Raw genomic sequence first — 9,753 nt, forward strand, 5'->3', positions numbered from 1 at the left:
GTGCTCTGATCCTGCCTCTACCCCCCCCCCCACACACACACACACAGCTCCATTCTCGTTGAAGGCCCTTGCAGTGTGGGGCTGTGTTTAACATTTTGTCTGGGCTGATTTTGGTTTCCAGTTCTACGCTGGCTCTCCACCACTGTATGTATACCACACCTTCCCGCTTGCCCACCACAGAGGCTCAGGCTCTTTCTGTGTCCTAGACGCCTCCAACTATTAATGTTTACTATTTAGGGAGTTGAATGGTGCTTCAAAACTCGCCTTGAATGTTTCATTTTTGAACCATAAAGGAATGCCATGTCTCACTGGCCATTTAGTTGTTATGACCGAGTGCTATCCTCTCTCTAGGGCATGGCTACTCGTGAACATTTCCCCAGGAGCCACAAAGTTTGGTTTGTGATGTGACTAATGGGCCTCATTGATGCTAGCACGTTTGGGGTGGTGGGTTGTGGCAGAATGATGGGTGTAGGGGAAGCGAAGCATATAGATCTATTGACTGAATTGCACAATGTGAAACCAGAAAACCTGGGATAAATCCCGGCTTCCCCACTTCAACAACTTCTGTGATCCTAGGCAATTGTTTTGTCATTTTGCCTCCTTTTTATTCATTATCGCATATAAAAGAACCTCAAAATGCATGACTTCAAGATGTGTGCTTTTCAAAACCTTCTCCTGTGTTTGATTTAATAAACTATAATATTCATGTATAATAGGCACCCAGGCCACCCAAAGAATGCACATAACAACTGACCTGCCGCTTAGTTCACTATAGACATTGCTTTCAGGATGGGGGGGAAGAATAAATGTTTTTGAATTTATGTTTGAAAACTATCACTTATAAAGAAAATACTTCTCAATGCACTGATATAATCTGATGTATTAAGGTGAAATGGTTCTTCATGTTAAAGAAATACGCTATTTTATTTCTGAAGAGACCTTATCATATTTTTACACTTTTGCTGCAATATGACTTTAAAAATGATGGTGTTTCTAAAGTTAAGCAGTCCAGGACAACCTAGTTACAACCTTTCTTTAACTTCAATTAACTTTTACATAAAGGCTTCCCTGCTTAACATCTTTTTAACCATAGTACCAAGTCAAGTAAACAGCAGACCAGTGCTCCTGCTGACCAGGGGGCCGCATGTGAAGGTCAGAAGGGCTGCATGCGACCCCTGGACCATACTTTGAGGATCACTGGTCTAGGGGATGCACTGCTCTTGCCTTTCCGGGAGAAGACACACGTACTTTAATGTGCCACTATACTGTTTGACTTGACTGCCTCGGATATTTTCACTGTTCTAATGGTGTTCTGTCCCACTCATTTAAAATCTTCAAATTTCCTGATTTATTATACAGCCTCTATTTATGACAAGATCTGACACCCATTTACACTGTGTTTGCTCAATCGAAAAACTGGGGAAAAATACCAGTGGAAAAGGGTTTTGACTGAAAGTGAATAAGAGGCAGTAGAGAAGCATAGGAAGTGAGTACCACAAAGCAGGAGAAGGAACGAGATGGATAGAATTGGAAGGGGCGGGTTGTTGGGGTAGGAGTCAAAGAATCAGGCAAAGGGGAAGATTGATAGTAAGGATGGACAGGAGGGAACAAGTTAAGGAAAGCAATATTCGCTTGCCCTGGAGGAGGGAATGAAAGTTAAGTCAGTGAAGTACGAGTTGGTCTTGGGATTGGAAGTGAGACAGTAATAGGGGTAAGAGGTGGGAACGGAAGTAAAAATGTAGAGCGCGGAGCGAAGAGTCAGGTGCAATGGAGCTACAATTTAGAAAACTGGACAAAATCAGACAAAGAAGTTACAAAAACGTCAAAAGGCTTCTTCCACTTATGTATTCTGGATCTGAAACAACATCCCTGTATGTACCAGATTGACCTCAATCCTGTGCTAATTTAGAAAAGAGCAGAAGACAAGCCTTTTTAAGTAACACAAAAAAGTTCCAATTCACCTCCACCCTCAGAATCCAGCTTCAGATCTAATGAATTGATTGCATTTTGTTTTTGCCTTTGACCATGTACAATGTTCAACTGCCTCATGGCCAGGTCCAGTGGGATTATGTGGCAGGAGAGGGCCACATTTTGCAGCAGGGTTGACTAAATTATGCGACATGTAAAGGCAAATTATGTGGCATAATGCAAAACATTTTTTAATAGCATTCATTATTTTGTACTTTTTTGCAGCACTTGTTAACACTGTTTAGGCATTGGGTTCATCTCATTAATGCCAGTTTAGCAATAAGCAACACAAAAGTGTCCAGTCAACCTTTGCAAAAGGCCTTACACTGTGTGGTAACGTGTTTTTGTTACTTTTGACCTGTTTGAGCTATAAACTATTTGTTTTGTTAAAGTCGGCAGATTATGCAGCAGTTGATGCATTTTGTGGCAAATCTATAATTATACGAAAATCGCTGCACAGTCACAAAATCCCAGTGGCCCTGATTTTGGCTAGGTTTGTGCTAGAAAAATAGCACATTGTTTTAGCATTTATATAGCGCTTAATACCTGTTGCGCCAGAACCCATAAAGGATTAGTGGTGAATTAGTACATACATGCATATGTGAATGAAGGTTAATCTGGTCAGAACAAAATAAGTGTGCTAAAATAGAATACAAGAAAAGAGGGAGAGCCAGAAGAGCAGGTTTATGGAGTGATGCACTTGGTGAACTCTACAATTAGCTTCTGATGATATGTTATGTCTTGTATAAAGAGATGCTTACTCCTTTGTTAACCTCATTGTTTGCAAAGATACATATACACTTGCTAACAAATGCAGGATGTCATTGTCATACAGGATAACCATAATAATTTAATAACTATGATCACTCCCTAAAGTTTGTTCATTTAGAAGTGTCACAATTTTTAATACATGTAAGCTTGTTTCTAAACACTAAAGAAATGGGGGCACCTGCGATAGCTCGTTACAATGCAGGTGTGGAAAGGTGCAATCCTGAGAGTAGTACAAAGGAAAATTGCCTCTTGGTACATTAAAACATTTGTGGAGGATCTACAATCGCATAACCTACATATTCAAATTATCAACACAAGAGTCCAGAAGCAGGATACACCGGGGTCTGACATTCTTCAGTCTCTCCCATCTAAATGTTCGGCTTAACTGTAAGAATTAAAGGTGTGATTTTCAACATTGAACAAAAGGAATCGTGCCTCCATTCAAAGATGGGGCTCAGGTTAGGTAATTTCAGATGCTTAAACCCCACTGATCTTTCTCCATATTTAGTGTCTTCTAGAGAGGCATGGTGTAATTAGATGTGCTGATAAATGCAAATTTCTGGTTGGAGCATAGTGGTCCTGGGACCATTAACTTTAATGTTTGAAACTTTTTAGTTGCTTTTCACTTAATATACAATGTCATTCATGTCATGGTGTCTGTTCTTAAAAAACGCACACCCACCTCATTCTAGTGGATAGCTATTTCACATTTGAGCTCAACACCACCTACTTGCATCTTTTGGGAACTGATCACACCCATAAAGAAATAAGCACAGAGTGCTCATGTGGGTGGAACAACTTTAAAACAAGCAACTGTATCTTAATGCCTCTTTCAGCAAGAATGCTATCTTTTTCTCTTAAACATAAAATCTCTACCCACACCTCTCTGTTAGAAACCTATTGAGTTTTGTATTTTTGGGCCCTCTACAAATAGCATGCTTAATGGGCATTTAAAAACGTGGGTTTGAGTTCAAAACACAGGAAGTATTCTTCATCGGTCATGTTGCTATTTTTATTGAAGCTAGAATTTTAAGTGTGCTCTAGCAATTTACTATGTTAGATTTTAAAACAAATGAGTCCTGATCTTTTTCTAAACAACTTAAATATTACTGAAGGCCAGCACACTATGTTGACCTTTGGAAAAGGTGCCATTGGCTCCCAGGTTAAATGTTCTGGAGCCTAGTCCACATTTTTGGGCGCACGTTTAAGGTTGTATTATGGAAATACATATTGCGCAGATCAATTGTGGTGCTCAGCAAACACTTCATGACGTGAAAGTTATTTAGGTCTTGACAGATGACCCTCAAAAGGCTTTGGTGGTGGAGTGATTGCTGTTGCTGGCCTGCCATATTTAAAGGAAATTGCTTTTAACCAATACAAAGGGAGCATTATTGAAAAAAAAACATTGTATCCCGGTCTCCACGCCATAGGGACTTGATGAACTGATTGGCACCCCCCACCTCAAACTCTAAATGCAGGAGATTGCTTTTTAAAAAACACCAAAGCAATGTTTGAATGTGTTGAGAGTTTTCTCCGGTAGTGACATATTGCGCATAGCCCCAGCAGCGAGCAAAAAAAAAAGACAACAGATGTGGTGTTGGTGGGCCCACCTTAAATTTTATATGCAATTCGGTGCAGTGTTAGGCAGGGGATACCTTTTAAAGAGGTTTTATTCTGACCTCTAATTGAGGAGGCTGGTAATCAAGTTTGCATAATGAAACCACATATTGGCTACAAGTGTAATGGGATGTAAGGCACTTGTATTGTGGTGGACGGGATATCTGTCAAATTTGTGATGAAGTACCAGTCCTCCAAACTAAATCAGGCCCTTATTTTCCAGTACTGTTTTATTAGGCTGGACAAGCTACTACCAGCAATTTTGAAACTTGCTGTTTTTTTGCACTGGCTTTAAAATTGACTAAAATTTCCATCAACTTCATTCAAACTGTCTGTGGGAACATTTTTCAGAACAATATTTAATGATCTAATCATCAGCCTTTGGTAGTCCGATAGCAAGCCCTGCAACCTAAACCTTTTCTTGAAATACATTTCACTTGATTATTATTTTGTGTAATTATGACATGAAGCCAGTCGGACAAAAATGTTATTTTAAAAGCTGCAACTTTCACACGTGTGTTACGTTGGAGCTATGTGCACAGCAATTTCGCACTGAATATATGTTGTGGAGCTATAGGCATAAAAGTTAAAGTTTGTGAGTTCATGGTTGTCATGATGTAAGAAAAAAATTACAAATGAAACCACAACATGTGTTATTGAATTGCTATTGACAGACTCATTAAAATATTAGTAGACTAAACGCTTTCAAAAATGAAATAAAAGTAGATAAAAGGTGTATTATTTTGATAAAACAACGAAATAGTGACCCTGGCCGAGTTTGTGTAATGCAGAAAAAGGTGCCGTCTAGTTTTCAGTGTAAGATTAACAAGAAATTGTTATAAACCACCAGGCAGCAAAAAACACTTTCCAGTAATGCATTGCAAACAAGGTCTTTAAATCCCAGCTATGGCAGCAACATTCCAATAATCAATAACCACCTCCTTTTCCTGCTCTCCAATAGGCTGCAAAGCCATGCAATGATTCATGCTACTTGTTGTGACTCCAAAGTGCATGTTTCTGCCCAACAGTTAAAACAATTATGTAATTCTTCATGGAAAAAGAGATGAGAGCCTAAAACCCATTTACATAGCCGCCCCTGTAGAAACCCTCATTCTCGTCCAATAGCACATGAGGCCTGTGTCATGACACCAAGAGGGAAACGTGGTGCATAAGGCTACTTGAATCGGGGCAGAAGGAGGTCACGGAAACCACTGACAATAACCCATGGCAGTAAGTGGATACAGCTTTCACTGCAGGAGCCCTAGTAAGACTGAAATGTATTTAAGTTGAAGGTTCACAGCAGATCCATGTCAAAGCACAAGGTGCCTAACTGTTTTCTGTCAGGAATTGTTCCCAGTCAGCATTACTATTTTAACATCACAGTGTCGGCAGAGGGTTATGCCACCAGTCTGTCCATTATGAATCCTGAATGGGTGCTGCTATTGTAAGTAGGCCATTAATTTTAATAAAACTTACAATCACCACTGGTAAAACAACAGTAGTATGTTGAGGGCTTTAATTTGGCGGCTGTTCTTTTCCTCATATTTTCTAGTGTAAGTGGTCAGCATAGTAGCACTGTTTGTTTTGTCTATGAAAAATATAAATTGTTCTCTGTTAAGAAAACAGCAAATGTCCACGATTTAAAAAAGTGCTCTCCTTCAATGTTCAATGCACGTTTTGAATATGTTGGGGAAATGGAGAATAGAATGAAACGTTGCTGCACTATCACGACAACATTTTAAAAATTGGTGGCCATCCATTTTTTAAATAGTTCAAGCTTCATTAGGTGTTCTGTGATAACAGGCAAACTGGTTCACACTCTGGAAAGCCATACCAAATTATAGCCACTCTCTAAATGGGAATGCACAGCCGAAATAGGATCAAGGACATCAAATATATCACAATATTACATAGTACTTTTCTAGCTCTGTATTTGTTGAAACAATAGGCTTTCATCTTTAGAAATACAAGAATAACAACCCACTCTTTGCATCTTATATTCATCATGTCCCCATCTTTGTACCCCATAGAATCCAAACATGGGAGGGATGGGGCCTTAAGACAGTTTTGTTTAGAATACCCTGTTTGTTCCAGTTTTCTAACTTCTATTGGTAATTCTTTCCTTGATATCCTCCCCACTTTCTCTCACTTCATTACATTTCTATGTCATTGCACATTAAGTGGATGTGCATTTGACTTCATATCATTGTTATTAATTGCTTAGATCTGATCTGCCCCAGACAAAGAATTTAAGCTGACATTTTGTAGTATTGGTCACTGCTGCCGCCAAACACTTTGGCTGCAGAGTCTTGATTTTTAACTTGTGCCTCTTCCTTCCACCGCTCTGCACCTCCTGTCTCTTTAGCTCACTTTTGCAGTTTCTTAATATTGCTGTTTTCTCCCTTTGTTAGGGTTTTGCCATCTTTCGCTTCCCCTTTCTTTGTTACTTTTCTGTCTTTACTATAGCCTTATAGCCCGCCGTAGCGGGCTATACCGGCTATTAAAAGCCCGCTCCAGCGTTCGGCTCGGGCCTTGAACAAGGGAGCGGGACTTTAATAGCGGTATAGCCCAGGGAAGAGGTGTGGTGCCGCGGCCAGGGCGACTAACTCCGGAATCTGGGGATCACGGTTCGATCCCCGGCACCGGCGGCAGGTTAGCCCAGCACCATGTGACTCTGGGCAATAGCTTGCTTAATCTTCCCAACGGCCCCCAGCGCCTAGAGACCCTTATGGGTGATTGTGCGCTTTACAAATGTGGATTAATATTATTATTAGCTACGAAGGGCTATAAGGCTATCAGAACATTCTGCCACTAGAAGGCAGATTGTTCTAACAAATAAAACAAAGGCTTCAGGGAGCACGAGGGGATTGAAATGCCCTCAGGCTCCCTGAAGCCTATGTTCACAACCACAGCTGTGAACAAAGAAACATTAGAGAATGTTGGAGCTCCGGGCTTATACCACACATTATAAGCCTGGAGCGACTCCATTGTTTTCAATGGAGCTCACAACATTCTAATTTGGATTAAAGTGTGATAATGAAAAATGCGTATTGGACCCTAAAATGTGCTTGGTGGCGACCACCTGAAATCACTAACACAAATTAAGTATTGACCGCATCACTGCCTTGCCACCCATTTCTTTTTCTTTACATTAAACATAAACATAACAATTTTGCATTTGACAGTAAATTTGTAATGATGACATTATGCAATATGGTGATACAAATGTACACATAAGGAGATAACCACTTAAAATTAAGGTGATAAAAACTATGATTGTTGAAATATATGAATTGGCCTGTATTGGCCCAAAAGAACCTACATTCAGAAAATGACAACAGAATTGCTGAAAAAAAAACTATTAAGTGTTAAAAATCAAATTAATTTCCTGTGATAAATTTAAAATTGATAAGCTAATAGATTTGTGGCAAAATATATCTTGAATATACGGACTCTTGAAATTAAAAAAACAAACCCTGCATCTTGTTCCCCCCCCAATTCAATAGGGGTCACACCCTGTAGATTTCCATAGCTGCAAACAAAAATATACCATTCTTAGACAAAAGGAGCTCTGTCAGGAGTTTCTCACTCCTCTTCTAGTGAATTATGCCCGTTTAGATTATGAGTGTTAACAGTTAGACAAATGCGTCAGAGAGCCTCTTATCTGCAGGTGAGGATACACAGAAGCTCGACCTTTGTACTTGCAAACCAGTATGCACACACAGTGAATGGTATTTTGCAGTAATTTTGCTTTTCTAGAAAAATATGTAAACCGTAATCCTGTACAGAAGTGCATGGAGGCTAATGCTACTTTTTCTGTTTAAAACGAATCTGTACGAGGTTGTCTCTCCTTGTGGCCGTAGTTAAAACATGAGTACCAATGACTAACAAAGTTTTCAGTCTCTGCCTCTTTAGTTTGGATGATGTCAGAAAGCTTGGAGTTTTAAAACATAAACCGTGGTGACCCAGAACACATTTAGTAGCATTAACTCTCAAACATTAGTCTTCTTGCTAGGCCCTATGCCTCTTAGACACATTCTTTAATATTGAATGCAGTCATGTTTACATATGCCCAGGCATGTCTTGTCCTCATATAAAAGCCCTGCCACATACAACACCTAAGAATAAAAAGCTAAACTCCCTTTGAAAAAAAAAATCTTGCAGATAAATTCCCTTAAATGACATTGTGGCCAATTAGCAGATTTGACAGATTCTTATCAAAATTTTTAACTTAAAGACCAAAAATAAAATGTTTGTCCTGCCCCCTTGAAGAATGTCATCATACATGGTGATCAGGGCCGTCGCTGTCATTGATGCAACAGGCGAAGTTTCATGAGGACTAATGATTTGAGAATCACTAAATCCCAATTATGGCTGCCTTTTGCAACTTGACCTTTGGGCCAATTTCCTTTGGTTGCATTGTGCTTTGTTTGTGAATCTTTTGGGTTTACAGCCTAATGAGGTATGTCCTCCTAGACATATTAGGTCGACAGACAAAGTAGTGGATTTTTGAGTAACAGGAGATCTAGTGCAGTTCTTACAAAGTTGGAGGAAATGTGTTTAAACTGTCTTTCGTTGGTGATTAGTCGAGCCGCTGTGTGGAAGGTGGAGTGGAAGGAGAAATAATAAAGTAGTTAAAAAAAGAGTTAAATATACTTAGGTGGCTAATCAAGGTGGAAGTGATAAACTTATTTGGCGGTGCTGTTTACTGGGGAAATCGTATTGCTGCAAAGTAATTGTTTAAGTACGTTTGGCAGGGTTCAGTATATTTCTAAACATGTTTTTTCATGTAAGCTCTACGGCTTCTTTTAGATGCTTCCAGATGTTTGTCGCACAGTGTTTTCTCACAATGGGAGGTGGCTGTTGCATGTGTTCACACCTTCTTTGTGCTACTTTCACGCTGAAATGTAACAAATAGAGTGTCTCCAGGTGGTATTAAAGACAAAGCAATGCTTGTTATGACATCACAAGAACTAACCAATATAGTCCATTTCTGGAATGGCAAGGTTGGTTAGTACAACGAATAGTTCCAAGGATGTGGTCTTGTAAAACTAGGCCTGGTTTCCCTTTTCTATATTCTTCGAACCCTAAACTCGTCCATAACCCATTTCCGATGTCATCAGGGTGCAGACCACTCACCTTCTGACCATGTTGGAATTGTTTTACATTTATCAACGCTCAGTCTTTGCATCCTAAGGACGGGCGTGTGTTTGTTGTGCCAACAGATGAAGGAGCAGCTTTCAACCGCTTGACCTGTTTGTGGTGTTGTGAATTTCAATGTCATGAGCATATGCCAAACCTTAATACACTTTTGTGTACTATAAATTTATAGGCGGTTAGAGCTGAGATCTAAACCAAAAAATAACTTAAAAACTAGGGAAACTGGCACAGTATGGT

This window comes from Lissotriton helveticus, chromosome 12 (assembly GCF_964261635.1).
Source record: "Lissotriton helveticus chromosome 12, aLisHel1.1, whole genome shotgun sequence".
Taxonomy (NCBI): Eukaryota; Metazoa; Chordata; class Amphibia; order Caudata; family Salamandridae; genus Lissotriton; species Lissotriton helveticus.